This window comes from Lygodium microphyllum, chromosome 2, assembly GCF_053477565.2.
Source record: "Lygodium microphyllum isolate KBCC chromosome 2, Lygodium_microphyllum_v1.1.10, whole genome shotgun sequence".
NCBI lineage: Eukaryota > Viridiplantae > Streptophyta > Polypodiopsida > Schizaeales > Lygodiaceae > Lygodium > Lygodium microphyllum.
In genome coordinates this window covers 8,064,492-8,081,077 of record NC_141136.1, presented here as the reverse complement: position 1 = coordinate 8,081,077, position 16,586 = coordinate 8,064,492, and the positions used below count along the sequence as shown (strand labels likewise).

At 47.7% G+C, this 16,586-nt stretch overlaps 1 protein-coding gene and 1 pseudogene across 4 annotated transcripts in view; both read left to right on the top strand.

Moving 5' to 3' along the window:
• The window catches only part of RECA1 (recA DNA recombination family protein), a 67,140-nt gene that overhangs the window by 33,718 nt on the left and 16,836 nt on the right, over positions 1-16,586 (top strand). The gene's annotated exons all lie outside the window — the stretch shown is intronic.
• On the top strand, positions 6,825-6,910 carry LOC148039455 (U6 spliceosomal RNA; annotated as a pseudogene).

The window sequence follows — 16,586 nt, the reverse complement described above, 5'->3', positions numbered from 1 at the left end:
GAGATGTCTACATGAGGCTTGATGTTCGGTTCGTGGAAGTTCCAACCTCAAAGGGGGTGAGGAATACCGTGTTCTTGGAGATCTCGGTGATAGTTGGGCACCAGTGACTTTCCCTTTGGAGTTGTGCCTCTTGAGGATTCTTATTCGGATGAGAAGCTTATTTCTCAACCATCGGACTCACCGGTTAAGCTCTAGTAGTCGATGGACCTTCTAGAGACTTCAGCAAATGGAGAGCGATGAGGAGAGATCTGGCCTCCTCCTCGTTGGGCTTGTGATACTCTTCATGATGCAAGGATTTAGGGGGGGTCCTCGAGGAGTGGCAGCCACAAGATGGCCCACGACGTTCTCGAAGAAATGAGACACATCACACCAAGCTTGTGTACACTAATTACTGTTTGATGACTCGTGCCATGTTGGATTGGGAGGCCACCTCCGTGAAGGAGGTTTTACAGCATGGTCATTGGCGGAGAGCGATGGAGTAGGAGCTAGAGCTGATTGAGAGGAATGACACTTGGTATCTTGTGCCTAAGCCTTCTCATAAGATGGACATTGAAGTCAAAATGGATGTTCAAGTCCAAGTAGCGCAATGATAGCACGTTGGACAAGTACAAGGCCCACCTTGTTACTAAAGGTCTTGCATAGCGCCCATGCATCAATTTCCATGATACTTTTGCCACTACAGCTCAGATGGCTACTATTTGTGTAGTTATTGCCTTGGCTAGCCATAGGAGATGGCCGGTCTATCAGTTGGACGTGAAGTCTGCATTTTTGAATGGGAAGTTGAAGGAGGAGATCTATGTTTAGCAGCTTCTAGGCTTCAGTTCTTTTGATGGTAAGATGTATAGGTTGAGGAAGGCAAGCAGGCTCCCCATGCTAGGAGTGAGAAGATTGACTCATTTCTCCAAGAGTGATTAGGATGTCAGCCTTCCAAGGCTGACCCTGAGCTTTATGTTCATACCTTAGGTGGAGGTTGTGTGTTGTTTGTCCTTTATGTGGATGACTTGATTGTGATAGGTGACCATGCCAAGATGGTCAAGTAGATGAAGGCAGTACTTCATGAGAAGCTTGAGATTGTTGGAAGAGTTAGTAGCTGGAAGAGAGAGAGAGAGAGAGAGAGAGTTATATTAATGTCTACAACAGGCCAAGTTGGCCTATGAGACTAAAATGTTGCATACAAATGTCTGGGTGATTTCAAAAGTCCCAGTGAAGCTAACATTTATGCTATGTTGAACTAAATTGAGTAGGTATAAAAATGATGATATCTGGACTAGATACAATCTAGAGGTACTCCCAGTGCGGTGTGGAACAGCTCCTGGTGTGTTCATCCTAAGATGTCCCTCATGGGTCGGTCCAGCATGGAGAGGCTAAAGCGGCGGGGCAGGGCCCTCCGATGGCGGCGTAGTATCCCTTGTATCTTCGACTAGTGTCTTCTGCGGGGACGGGGGCCGGCGGGGCATGGTCGCCGGGCTTTACCTCTCGCTGTGGCTATTTCTAAGGTGGTCCCCGGGGGTCGGGAGGCCGGTTGGGCTGGTGGGGCTTCGGTGGTGGGGAGGGTAGCTGGTATTTGGTAGAAGTCGTTGAGTGTGCGTTGGTTGGTGGCTCCTTGTCTGTCCTCCGTGGTTCGTAGGAGGTGGTCTCTGTGGTGTCGTATTTCCAGTAGAAAGAGCCCCAGGCATATCTGGTCTTTGAATTCCATCACCTTGGAGAGTGGTCTGAATCCTTCGCTGAATAGGCAGTGGAAGCGTCCCCAGATTTCGTAGTACACTGGGCATCTACAGATATAGTGTTCCTCTGTCTCTGGCTCGAGATGGCAGAGTTGACAGATTTAGTCTTCTGGGGGGAGGGGGTTGGCCCCGTATTTGCCCGTTTCGACCTGTAGTTGGTGTGAGGACGTGTGGATCTGTCCAATGGCACTTCTGACCCCGTGAGACAGGTGTGTGTCCATGTAGCCTGGGCGGGTGATGAAGCCGTCCGGGGAGATATGCAGGAAGTGTTCTCGGTAGAAAGCCTTCTTGGTTCCTAGTTCCGATGTGGGGGTCACCCATGTCCTGGCGGTGTCTGTGTGGATGATATCCATTCTGGTGATGTGATTTACCTCCTCTCGGCTGAGCTCCAGGTGTGGGCAGTCTAGGCTGTATTGTAGTGGGGGGAGGTGGTCCATGTGCAGGCCATGGAGCCGTAGCCAGGTCTCTGTTCGGGCATACCAGCACTCAGTGTCCCCTTGTGTTGCTAGCTGTTTGGATGACTTCAAGGCGAGTTTGGGGTACCGGTGCCGGGGCAGGTCCCATATTCGGTGGAAGGTCACGGTCTGGAAGAGGGCCTCAGCCACGAGGGGCGGTGCCCCCAGCTCTGCGCGGATGATCTCGTGTGGTACAGAGGGCTTGCTTCGGATCATCCGTGAGATCATAAGTATTAGGGGTCTCTCCATCTGGTCCCATCCCTCATAGGTGGCCTCCTCCTTAGGTAGTGGCTGATCCTGTGGCGCCCTCCGCGTATGGTAGAGATTGGACCCCCATATGGGAGCCCCGTACAGGAGGGCTGGTGTGACCAAGGTGTCAAAAAGCCAGAGCTTTGTCCGAGGTTCTTGGAACTGTATGCGGGCACATTGGTTCTCCATTGACCCAAGGGCTGTATAGCCTCGGGTTAGTCTATCTTCCGCGGCTTTTCTCAGGGTAAATCTCGGTCCAGAGAATGTAATCCCCAGATAGACATATCTTTGGACCACGTCCACGGTTTCTCCACCGTATGTGAAGGGGGGTACCGACCGTCGGAGCCATTGGGTTGACATGTTGAACACCATGACCTTGGTTTTCCCCAGGTTCACAGTTAGGTCTTTGTCTTGGCAGAAGGCCTGTAGTGCGTCCAGTTGGCGCTGCAGCCCTTCGGGTGTGCTGGAGATGAGGACTATGTCGTCCGCATATAGTAAGATAGGTATCAGTGTCCCTCCCAGGCTCGATCCCTCCTCGCCCAATCTATCTATGTACTCTGAGATCTCATCAATGTAGAGGCCAAATAGGGTGGGCGAGAGTGGGCATCCCTGCTTGACTCCGATGGTGCTGGTGATCTCCTTTGACAGCCTCTCGGTGCCCGAACTCGGCCCGTTACCGATTCGTATAGTGCCAGTATCCCCCATCATATTTCGGTTGGTACCTCCAGTTCTTGTAGTCTGTGCGTGAGCCTCGCTCGTGGAACTGTGTCAAAGGCCTTGCGGAAGTCCACAAAGCAGTAGTACACCTGTCTTCCATGTGCTCTGCCCTCCTCTACGATGGCTCTCAGTGTGAGGATATGGTCAAGGGTGCAGAACCCCCTCCTAAACCCTGCTTGTCCTGCTGCTCGGTGTTGGTGTTGCTCTGCCCACTTGCTTATCTCGTGGTCCAGTATGGATCCATAGAGCTTGGCTAGTACATGGCCAACCATGACTGTTCGGTAGTTCGTGGGAACCATGGGGTCTCCGGCCTTCAAGATAGGTATTATGGTGTTGGCTGACCAACTGGCTGGGAAGCCTTCGCATAGGGCTCTGTTGAACATGTGTGCTAGGAGGGGTGCCAGTATGTCTCTAGCATGGGTCAAATGCTCTGCTACCAAACCTTCATGGTCTTGGGCACGGCCATTTTGGAGTCTGTCAATGGCGTCCCGAAACCCCCCCCCCCGTGTTGAAGAATGTGGATGATCCGGGTCTGCTCCCTGGGGGCCGGGGTAGCTGGGGTTGCTTGGATACTTGGTATAGTGAGGTTGCATATGCGTGCCAAGTGTTCGGGGAGGTGATGGGCGTCTAGGCTCGGGGTTCCTGAAACGCCTTCGATGCCTCTTTGCTGTCCTGTCCTAAGAATAGCTGGTAGAATTCGTTTTCCACTTTGGAGAGGTAGGCTCGTTTCTTCTGTCACACTAGGCGACGGAAGATCAAGCGTGCCTGTTTATGCGTGTGTACTCCCCATGCTTCATCCTGTTGAAGACGGAGCCGGGTTTCCCTGCACTTTACGTCGTACCAGCTATTCTGTGGGACATTCTTGTTCGGAGGGGTGGGGTGGGGGGAGGGGGATGTGTGGGGGAAGTATTCGGCAGCTGAGGTGTGTAGTGTGCCCGCCAACTGTGCTGTGACCTCCTCTAGGGGTGCGTGGGGGTTCATTTCTTGCAGGCTCCAATAGAGATGGTCGGAGTATGCGCTCGCAGTTAGCCTGGTAAAGTGGTACCTGGGGAATCTTGGGGGGTTGCTTGTTGGGGGGGTTAGGTCATACCTGCAGGTTATGTCAAATTGTAGGTATGCATGGTCGGCAGCCACTGTGAGTGGGCGAGATGATATTTTAAAGGACTGGACGTCGGGGATAAGTGATAGAGGGCCGAGGATATAGTCCACTGTACTTGCTCCCAGTTTCTGTGTGGGTGCTCCATGTGCTCCCCGTTCGATGCAATTGGCCGCGTGCTTGTGTGGGAAGCATGTGAGGGCATCCGACCCGGACCATCTGTCGAGGCCGTTGAGGATGGCCAGTCCGTGTGCCCCCCCTAACGCCAGTAGGTGTTCGCCATATTTGGTGCACTCAGCTGTGTCCTGTGACGCCCGGTTGAGTCCTATCTCCTCCGGTGCAATCTCTTTGTACATGTGGTCTTCGCTCTCGAAGAAGGGGGTCTGCCTTTGTGCTGTGCATGCGTTGAAGTCTCCAGCCAACACGACATCCCCCAAGCTGGAGTAGTGCATGATATCTTCGTACAGTGGTCGCCCTTTTGTGGTGCGTATGGGGAGTGTGCTGGTGGGAAATAGCACACCGCCATGTATATGTCTCGGGGGCGATCTATGTGTATCCGAATCCACATGAATCGGGCTTCCTCATCTTTCCGCATGACTTGCACCATGGGCTGTAGCTCCTCCGTGTACAACACAGCCACCCCTTCGGACCCTCGGGTCCCTTCTTTTGTTCGGGCTCTAGGGCGGCATGCCATCTCCCATCTATATCCCCTCACTTCTGGTAAGTACGTGCCTGGGCTTTGGTGGGTTTCTGTGTAGAGGACGATGTCCTTGCCGGTGAAGGTCTCCTGGAATAATCTTGCATCTGTCTTCATAGCTCCGTTGTAGTGTCACACTGTAAAACTCAGGTGGGTCTCATAGGCCGCGCCCCGTCATTGGCGCTTATCTGTGATGATGACCCGACCATCTTTGTATACTACCCATTTTCCCGCTTTGCGAGCCTCCAGGATCTGTGGCATGCATTCTTTACGGTGTGCCACCTGTGCGGGTGTGAGATCATCCTCCAGGTAGACTTTTTCCTCTTTTAGAGCTGTCCTTTTAGAGAGGAAGTCTCATCTGGATTCTAAGTTGGCAAATTGGAGGATAAGAGGCCTTCCCTTGGTGAGGTCTTTCCCTACATGCCATGCATTCTCCACTATTTGAGGGTCCTCTACTCCCAGCTTTCCACATATCTGTTGGGCATCTGCCAGGGGGCTATCCCCTTCCTTCCATTCGACCACCCAGATGTGGAGCGCTCTAAGCTTTCTCCTTTTCTCCTCCTCCAGTGCTGCATTCACAAACTCCTCCTTTGTTGGCGACTTCTTGGCTACCTCAATCCATTTGGAGTTCTCGGCCACTTCGGCTTGTGCTTGTTTCACTATATTCGCCCACGTGTTGAGCTTCTTTGTTACTTGTGTCTTCAGCTCGTTGATCTCGGATTGCACCTTGGTGAGCGTTGTTTCAGTGATTTCTCCTTCCTCCTTCTTGAGTAGGTCCAACTAGTTTCTATATTCATCGAGCTCGTGCCTCATTCTTCGATCACCCTGTTTCTGTCCTGGAGGGACGTTTCAATGTCCACCTTCCAGGAGGTGAAGTGTGATGTGATCTCGGCGTAGATTTCGTTCTTCCATTCTTGCACTTTCGTGCTTATTTCCTCCTTGATTTGGTGTGCAGTTTCCGTGCACATTGCTGCCATGATTTCCTTGATGTTGCTAATGTCTTGGTCATGCGCCTTGCATACATCTCGGAGGGCCTCCATGCCTTTCCTTGTGTGGTAGTCTGTCACCTTGTCAATGCTGCTCCAAATCGCTGAGTATTTCTCATTCTTCTCCCCCCTTGTGCGGCTGCTTGGTGACGGGGATGTCTTGTTCGAGCCCATCCCTTCCTCACGGTTCCGGGGCTTGCTCAGGGGATGTGGGCATCCTGCCTCATTGTGGTTGCGGATGCATGATGGGCGGTGGTGGGAGGTGGCGGAAAAGTCGGGTATGGGCAGGGCTAGTGGCGGTGGGGTGATATGGGTGCCGAGGCTGGGGTCTGCGAGAAGAGGAGAGATGGCGACTGCTCCTGTCGAGGGAGCAGGGAGGGCGATGGCCGGGGCGGGCTGGCGTGCGTGGTCCGGCGACTCGGACAACGAGGCGCGTGGTCACGTGGAGATGGGGCGTCCAATTGTGCGACTCGGACGAGGGACTGGTGTCCGAGTCGGATGAGGGCGGAGACTCGGATGAGCGTCGTCTGATTGTGGAGACTCGGAGAGTTTAGTCCACGTGGCAGTGTCCGAGTCGGACGAGAGGGCGTCCGATTTCCAGTGGACTTAGACGGGGAGTGTTGGGGATTTTGGGGATACGGAAGAGAGGTTTGGAGACTCGGACGGAGCGTGGCGTGATGTCAGGAGCGTGGCGTGATGATGGTTCCCTCCGATGGACCGATGACGGGGCGAGACGGAGAGAGAGAGACGGACGGACGGGGCGAGATGGCGAGACGGACGGGGCGTGGCGAGACGGGCGGGGCGAGAGAGAGATGGAAGGACGGGGCGAGACGAGGTGAGATGGGCGGGGAGAGATGAGGCGTGGCTGTGACGGGCAATGGAGAGAGAGAGATAGAGGGAGTCTCTTCGGAGATATCTGATAAAATTGGAACGATACAGAGAAGATTAGGACGACACGCACAAATCGAGAAGAGAGAGAGAGAGAGAGAGAGAGAGAGAGAGAGAGAGAGAGAGGGTATGAGAGAGAGAGAGAGTATGATTCGATTTGGGTGTACCAACGATGTGTTGGTACACAAAGAATAAAATGTATTTATACTTAGGGCACGTAAGGGTGCATTCACATGTACAAATAAATAATACACATGTACTATACACGGAGGTGAATAAAGGGCCTTTATCCCAACAACCTCCCGCTGAAAGGTCCAAAGTGAACCTCTAACCAGCTCCTACTAGTCATATGCAATGCTCATGCTAAGCCTTGCTTAGACTTTTGGCGAGAATATCTACAAGGTTGTTCTATGTTTTGATCTTGGTCAATGTAATTAGACCATCTTCCAAAATTTGTCTGATAAAGTGATATCGGACATCTATATGCTTTGTGCGTGAATGATACATGGCATTCTTAGCCAGATACATAGCACTTTGGTTATCACATCCTAACACTGCAGTAACCATAGACATGCGGAGATCCTCTGCAAGTTTGCTCAACCATCTAGCTTCCTTAGAAGCTTCAGTAATTGATATGTATTCAGCTTCAGTAGTACTTAGTGCTACAATGTTATGCAACCTGGAATACCAAGAAATGGCCCCACTAGCAACTGTAAACACATACCTGCTAGTGGACTTCCGAGTGTCCAAGGCACTTGCCATGTCTGCACACTTGATAGCCTCCCGATGTGTTTTGCCAAGATTTGATATAAACCTGCTAACAACTCCCACTGCATGAGCAATGTCTGGATGAGTAGCAACTATAGCATACATAAGAGAGCCACAAGTGTCAAAAGATGACGTACCAACGAGAGAGTAGGGTTCGCGGGGAGGAACACAGAGTGAACTCGGCAAATATGGAGAAGAGAAGAGAAGAGAGAAGAAACTCTGATGAATGGAATGATGAAGTTCTGAATCATGGAGTGAATGTGATACAAGGGAATAAGGGTGCCGTAGCATAAGGAAGATGATGAAGACAACCACGAACCACGAACCGCAATGTCCTCCTGAAGGGGTGTGAGGGTAGTGGAGAGGCTGGAGAGAAGAGGTGACGGATTGAATGAATCAGCCGTAAAGAATGAATGAGAGAGTGGCCTATAAATAGACATAGTCAGTCTAGGATGACACCCCTTTTTGGGGCTGCAAACCCTAAACGCAACCTAAACACAAAATGCAGAAACGCAAAAACGCAAACTGCGGGTGAAGGGGGAAGGGTTTCTCAACACCCCCTCTCAGGCCCAAAAAGGGGAACAAGAGAAGAGTGAGATGGAGATGCAATGCTACATGCTGAAGAATGCTCATGCAGTAGGTGCCACTTGGACAGTGTCCCTCTTGGGGAAATTGTTCACTTGCCCAAGCGCCCTAGTACAAAGATGATGAAAACATGCAATGCATAGGAGGAATGTCGGACTTTGTGTGGTGCCGAGAACCATAATGATATACCCGTACTCGATCTCAGGAGGTGGCTCCATGCTAACCAAGTGACCAAGGCAAAAAGATAAGAGGAGGAAGAAGATGTAGAGGATCCCTAAGATCCAAGATTTCCACCGGAAAGGGGACCTGCAGTAAAGACCAGTAGATAGATTGAACTGGAGAACCCGAAACACAACCTCGAGAGAGAAGCCACTAGCTCTGTGCATCCATGCTAGAAGGAATACGAAGGCCTTGTCACCAAGTCACGGCTAAACCTCTGAGGTCTCGATCTAGGCAGCACCTGAAGATCCTAGGTAACAGTAGAAGAGATGACTAGTCGAAGACAGCCACCCCAAGAAAGTAGAGGATGGGTGAAGAACTTCATGTGGAGTAGATTCCCCCTCTGAGGTGGGAGGTGGAGGGGTCCCCACTGAAGTCGAAGAAGAAGCAGATGCCCCCTTTGAGGGCAAAGAAATAACATCCCCCTTTGAATCCCCCTTTGAAGTAGATAGGGAATCCAAAAACTCATGGATCACGGACTCCGAAATGTCTGATGACAAAGGAAGTGCCGCCGATCGTGCCAAAGAAGGTATCTGGGGTGTCGAAGAGCTCCTAGAGATGGCCTCTCGAACCTGAGGAGTCAAGGGTGGGGAAGGATGGGGCTCAAAATGAGCAAGAGGTGGGCAACGGTTGCTCTCTCTCAGTGGAGCAGACTGGGTAGCCGAAGAAGAGAAAGGAGTCGAGCAGCCACTCTCTCTCGAAGGAGCAGACTGACGAGGAGACGGTATCAAACAATCATTGTCTCTTGATGAAGCGGACTGCAGATCCGTAGGTTGTGGAAGCCACAGTACTCGAAAATAGGTGAGAGAAGACTGTCGTTGACATTGCGACGATCTCAAGAGATCGTAGCGCGAATCGATCCTCCATGTGCTCGAAAGGACTTAGTGCGCATCAGATGCACCTTATTGCCTTGAGCATAGTACTCTGATAGCCGATGCAGAACGATCTCCGTGGCCCAAAAAGGAGAGATGGCACAAGGAGTGCCTGGTGGAAGATGCATATACTCCGGGGGGGATGGGAAGCAAAGGTCGAAGTTGGCAAGCATCGATGTTGTGTCCGGTGATGCCACAGTAGGAGCACCCAATAGTCTAGTCATCTATGGGCAAAGAAGCCATGGATCCAGTGTGCCTTGCTGAAAAAGGAAGAGGTCAGCCACCATGAACCACGAACCGCAATGTCCGCCTTAAGGGGTGTGAGGGCAGTGTGAAACACGAACCGCAATGTTTGCCTCAAGGGGTGGAAGGACTGGAAGTGAGCTGCCAGTGGAAGGAGGATGTGACCAGCAGTAAGAGGTTGCAACCAGTAAAAAAAAAACGCAGGTGAGGAGTGAGAAATACTTAAAACGTAGGCAAGACAGCCTGTAGGAGAGAGAAAGACTAAAAACATAAGCAACAGGTGAGAGAAAGACTAAAAACACAAGCTAAAAACGTAGGCAGCAGGTGAGAGGACTAAAAACGCAGGCAGGACAGCCTACAGGAGAGAGAAAGACTAAAAACGCAGGCAGTAGGACTGTGATGATGTGGCAGGTTGTACGGCAGCACGTCTGCACAAAAACATTAGTCGCCTAGCGGGAATCAGCTCCAAACTGCGTAAAGAGGGCTGGAAATCAGGCGCCAACTGATGGAGACAGCAATGGACAACTTCGACTGAGATGTCCTCCGCGAATGGGGTGTGGGCAGCAAGCTGAAACACCTGAAATTTGCAAAAACGAGATTTTGATGCAGCGGAAGAAGAGAAGTGGAAGCCAAACCCGCCACTAGTCTTTGCATTCACTGGAGTGGAGGATCTTCGCTGCTAGGTGAGCAGATCCAGCTCTGATACCATGTCAAAAGATCACGTACTAGCGAGACAGTAGGGTTCACGGGGAGGAACACAGAGTGAACTCGCCAAATATGGAGAAGAGGAGAAGAGAGAAGAAACTCTGATGAATGGAATGATGAAGTTCTGAATCATGGAGTGAATGTGATACAAGGGAATAAGGGTGCCATAGCACAAGGAAAATGATGAAGATAGCCACGAACCACGAACCGAAATGTCCTCCTGAAGGGGTGTGAGGGTAGTGGAGAGGCTGGAGAGAAGAGGTGACGGATTAAATGAATCAGCCGTAAGGAATGAATGAGAGAGTGGCCTATAAATAGGCATAGTCAGTCTAGGATGGCGCCCCTTTTTGGGGCTGCAAACCCTAAACGCAAAACGCAAAAACGCAAACTGCGGGTGAAGGGTGAAGGGTTTCTCAACAACAAGCTGATGCATAAGGGACTCCCTTCATAGCATTGGCTTCTACATCATCTTTTGGGCTGCTGGCTTTACTAAGCTTAAGATCTGGAGGTAAGGGTACCCCAAAAGGCTTAGCTTTAGCCTAGTTAAATCTGTCCAGTACCTTTTCAATGTTCTTTTCTTGAGATAAGAACATCAATTTCTGCGTTCTATCCCTGCGAATCCTCATGCCCAATGCAACTGGTCTATGACTCACATAAAGTGGTAGTTCCTTCAATTAACACCTGGACTTTAAATACACACACATAAACAGAGACCTCTCTTCCTCGCTCAACACTAGATTGGCCCCGAAGACCGGCGTCCCTCTCGATATTTCTTTATCAATTAAAAGATAGAAAATTACAAAAATGGTAATGTTCCAAAATACATAACCTGTGAACAGTTGGTTTTCATCTCTTCTAAGTAAATCCCAGCTGCATAGGAATAGTACAGCATGTCGAGATCAACATTCCTTACTGTCCAGCATGTGTAGAATTCACTGTTCTTACTGTCCAGCACACTGTTCTTACTGTTCAGCATGTGCAGAGTTCACTATTCTTATTCAGCATGAGCAGAGTTCACTGTTCTTACGATTCAGCATGTGCAAAGTTCACTGTTCTTATTCAGCATGAGCAGAGTTCACTGTTCTTACGATTGAGCATGTGCAGAGTTAACTGTTCTTACGATTCAGCATGAGCAGAGTTCACTTTTCTTATTCTGCATGAGCAAAGTCCACTGTTCTTACAATTCAGCATGTGCAGAGAAAAACATAGAATTGTACCTTCGATGGAATCAATCCTTCATGCAAAGCATTTCTTCTGAGAATAGAGAGAGAGGTGATCAGAGGGAGCAAGCTCTACCTCCGTGCTTGAGTCAAAGACGCAGAAGTATTCTCCATGGCTGGTTTTCTTGCAGCAATCTGCCCTTAGCTCCTCAAAACTTTATTCTCCCATCTGCTCCTTATGCCTATTACGTTTTTTTTAATGCTCTCTCTCTCTCTCTCTCTCTCTCTCTCTTTTGGCAATTTGTGCCACATGGCATATTTTCCCATTTAAACCTTCCGGTCTAAAATTCTCCATGATCAGTGCAAAATTTGACCTCGGCATTGACCAGAGAATTAATTCTCGTGTAAAAATGAAGACAATGACATGAACAGATTCTAGGGTCCAAAAATAGTAACTCCCTAAATTTAAGGGATGGTGACCCCTACATTCCTCAAGTTGTTCTGTGCAACTTTTATCATTGTAACCACATCAAAAGTGTAACGTGGCTCAGTTTTTTACAGTGACTTTTATTCCATGAGCATTCTCACATGTGCATCTTCTATCTTGGCCAGGCTCATTGTCTTGCACCATCTCCAGTGGCTAAGCACACAATCCCAAACCACTAGCATTCTATTCTTCAGTGTCCATTCAATATGGAACTGGTCCTCCTAAGGCTCAAACAAACCATTAGTCCAATATTTGTCCCAATGGTTGCCTCTTCTGGCCATGCAAAGATTCTGCTTATTCCAAGAGAACTCTGGGGGATAAAAAGCAACAAAAAAAAAAGAAAAATAAAATATTTATATAAGTAAATAATAAAACCAATTGTAAAAAGTATCACCACCTGGTGACACCCAATATATGCTCTGTATTCCCTAAATCTTTCATGGAGAAAGCTGATTTCAGTTGATCTTTGAAAGCATTCAAGCTGGTCTTTCTTTTCCTAGCTAGCAACATATCATCCACATACAAAACAAGTATGATGGGGCTGCCATCTGTATCCTTTTTAATGTACGAACAATGATATGCATGGCTACATGTAAACCCATGAGAGAGCATAAAAGTGTCAAAATTCTTGTCCTACTACCGTGGTGCTTGCTTCAGCCCATACAAGCTGCATTTTAGTTTACACACCATCTACTCTTTTCTAGGAACTACAAAGCCCTCGAGTTGTTTCATGTAGATTTCCTCATCAATGTCACTATGCAGAAAAGCTGTTTTTACATCCATTTGGTACAGCTCTAAGTTCAATACAGTAGTGAGGACAAAAAGCACACGTAGAGTGGTCATCTTCACAACAGGTGAGAAGACCTCTTGGAAGTCATCCCTTCTTTGTGTGCATACCCTTTAGCAACCAGTCTTGCCTTGTACTTGGGTTTCCCATCGACTGTCTTTACTTTGTAAACCCATTTGTTTGGAAGAGGCTTCCTTCCTTTGGGCAATGACACAAGATCCCAAGTATCATTAGCATACAGAGATTTAATCTCTTTCTGCATAGCTAGCTCCCATTTACTGCTGAATTTGCATGACTTGGCCTCTTTATTTATAAGAGACTCACTCTCATATGTAAGCATCACATAGTGCAAAGAGGGGTCATACCTATGTGGCTACTTTCTTAAACATGTAGACCTGTGTACCCGATGATCTACATTTTCAAGAATTGGGTCTACATCTGGACTTTGGAGGTATGTTATCTTCAGCATTTATTGATTGTTGTAAGCCATTTTAAGCATGTTGCTCATGTTGTACATCACCTTCATTTTTATTACCAGCACTTGCATTTTCATAATCAACAAGTCTATCTTGCTGTCCATGACCTCATTGTGCTTCTATTTGTTGTCCATCATCATTTGGCTAAAAAATAACCGGCTGATCATCAGTTTCAGCTTGTGGTAAAGCATCATGAGGCTCATCATTTGAAGTAATAGGTGGGTGCAAATTCTTAAATTTGACATTTTTCATGTCTTCATTGGAGGCTAAAGTACCTTTCAGTAAATTTGCCTCATTAAACACAACATTACGACTGTGAATAATTTTCTTAGACTGTGGTAGCCACACTTTGTAGAGCCAAAATCACCCTCATCACCATAGCCCATGAAAATGCCTTTGGTGGATTTTGGGTCAAGTTTGCTCCTAGCTCATCTCTAATATGCACAAAAGTATCACACCAATGGTTATATGAGGCCGATTTGCGAGAGACCAAACCTGCTCAAGGATGCCATTATTTAAGGGCGTGTTTGGAGAGTGGTTGCAAATGTGAACCACGGTTTTGAGTGCCTCTCCCTAAAATTCATGAGGGAGACTAGCAGTGGACAACATGCACCGCACTCTTTCACATAAAGTCCTATTATATCTTTCAGCCACCCCATTTGAAGAAGGGCTGTAAGGAGCTGTAAGCTCCCTCTTAATTCCATGCAAGTCACAAAAAGACTTGAATTCAGTAGATGTGAAACTCACCCCCATCATCAGTTCTCTAGCATTTAAGCTTTCTACCTGTCTGAGTGGTTACAAATGCATGAAAAGTTATAGCAAACACTTCACTTTTCTTTTTCAATGGATAAACCCAAATCTTCGTGAAACAATCATCAATAAAAGAAACAAAACATGCAGCACCACCCAATGATTTCATGGGCATACTACATACATCAAAATGCACTAAGTCCAAGATATTGGACTTACGAGAGACACCAAAGTAAAATGAATTTTTCATTTGCTTTCCAAACTGATAGTCATTACAAAAGTCAAGTTTAGAGCCTTTTCCATCGACCCTCTTCAAAGAGGTAAGGACATCAAGTCCTTTCTGGCTCATATGGCCTAATCTCTTATGCCACAACTCCAAATGACAACCAATTTCAGCAACTACAATAAACTTGCCATTCAAAGCTTTACAGTGCAAACAATACAAAGTGCCCTTCTTGGTTCCTTTTGCAATTAGCATGGAACCCCTTTTCAATTTCCACAAACCACCACCAAACGGTGTAGTGTAACCATGCAAGTCAAGTTGACCAGCAGATAGTAAGCTCTTTTTAATGCCAGGCACATATCTGACATCTTTCAACACAAGCTCTAGACCATTGTCTAAAGACAAGTGTACTGTGTCAATCCCATCAATGCTACAAGCATGGTTATTTCCAAGATATACTTTCTCATAACTGCATGCATTGAACATAGCAAAACACTCCAAGTAAGGAGTTACATGGAAAGAGGCACCAGAGTCTACAATTCAAGTCTGAGTGACACCATCATCAATTGACAAGAGTGCATCAATCACATCAGCCTTGGTAATCTGCATATTCTGCATGTGACATACAAGGGCATCATAATCAATTGCACATAATACATCAGCCTTTGTATTTGAAAGCTCTTCTATGACCACACTAGAGGCCACATTGGCCTTCTCTTTGCCTTTGGTTGTCTCCGATGCATCTGTCTTTTCTTTGTTCTTCTTTTTATCTCCTGCATTTTTCTTTCTCTCTTGTTCCTTCTTGTAATACCTGCAATCAGGTTTCTTGTGGCCCTTCCGACCACAGTGATAGCAAGTAATGTCACTCTTATCCTTTCCTTTGCTATTGCTCCTATTTCTGTGCCTTGCATTTGCATTTTTCTTTTCAGCGCTGCCTCTTACATTATAAGCTGAGTTGCTGCCTTCTCCACTAGACACACGTCTAATTTCTTCATTCAAGATAGAACCCCTCACCCCATCGTATGAGAAATTGGGGTTATTGTTGAGTGAAACCACCAAGGTCTTCCAAGAGTTAGGCAGTGTCATGATCAAAAAGATCTCCCTCAACTTATCATCAAAGTCCAAGTTTGCATCTTTGAGCTGATTTAGAATCCCTGTAAATGCATTTAAGTGCTCAGCTACAGGCTTTGACTCATCCAATCGCATATTTACCAACTTGCATTAAATGCACTTGATTAACAGGGGTGGTGATCTCATAAGTAGTTTTTAGCTTCTCCCATATTGCATAACCTATGTCTAAACCCTTAATGTCTGTCAGAATGTCATCAGTGACACCCGTCTTTATGTAAGCCACAACCATTTTATTCACTGTGGCCCAATTTGCATTAGACATTAGTGTGGGTTTATCTTCTTGCAAAGCATCTTCACAATCCTTCAGGAACAAAATGCCCTGCATACGGTCTTTCCAAAGGTCAAAGCCATGACCATCAAACTGTTTGATCTCCACCAAACTCTTGATGTATGAACTAGAAGAAGTTGCAGCCATTTTATCTCGAACACAAGAGTAAATGCACTAATCTGTGGAAGCACAAGCTGAACCAACAAGATACCTTGCTGTTTTTCCTCAACCAGAAATAAATCTGTGCTGTTTGTACATTAACCAGCCACTGCACGGGCAAAAGATGCAGAAATTTGCCAAATTCTGTGCAAATCCCCAAAATTTCAAGTCCAAAATTGCATGAATGTCAATCAATCTGACCCAGCTTAGTAAAGCTTTGCCAATACATGAAAAGCCCCAAATTTCCAGGATCCAATGCAAGGAAATTTTACCCAAAAAATGCAAAATTTTGACAAAATTGGCAAAATCCCCAATTTAATTGAGGTCACCACTCGCGATGTTTGCAATTTCTAATTCAAAAGTCACTGATAGGCATGAATTATATCAAATCTGGGAAAAGTTTCAAATTTCTAGCTCAAATCCTCAAAGATTTGTGATCTCTGCTTCTCGCGTGTGAACTCCTGTCAATGGCAAGTGATAATGAGGAGATTAGAGAAAATTTTGATTTTAAAACCAAAGGAACTGACGGGTGGGGGCACGGGGGGGTCGGTGGACCCTTTAGGCAGGTTGCGTGGCCTGTCCGCCGACGACTCGACGACTGGCCGTCATAGTCCGCCCGCGTCGATTGCTACCTAGTCCCTTCCACGTGCCATTGCCCATTTTGCCCACGACCAACACGCTTGGTCGCTTCGCCTACACGCGTGATCTTCTGCCATCGTGCCCGCGTTCGCTCTGTAGGTCGTCGCGACTCCCTACAGCTTGTGCCTAGCTGGCGTTGCTTGTTTCACGTTGCGTCGAGTGTGCCTGTTGTCCCGTTGAACAATCAGTTGCAGCAAAACTGCAAGCCTAGCAGTTGTCGCTTGAATCTTGGGAAGCGTGTAGAGTCTTGGCTCTGATACCAGCTATTGGAAGCGATAGGGACGTAGCTCGAGCAGGAGTGA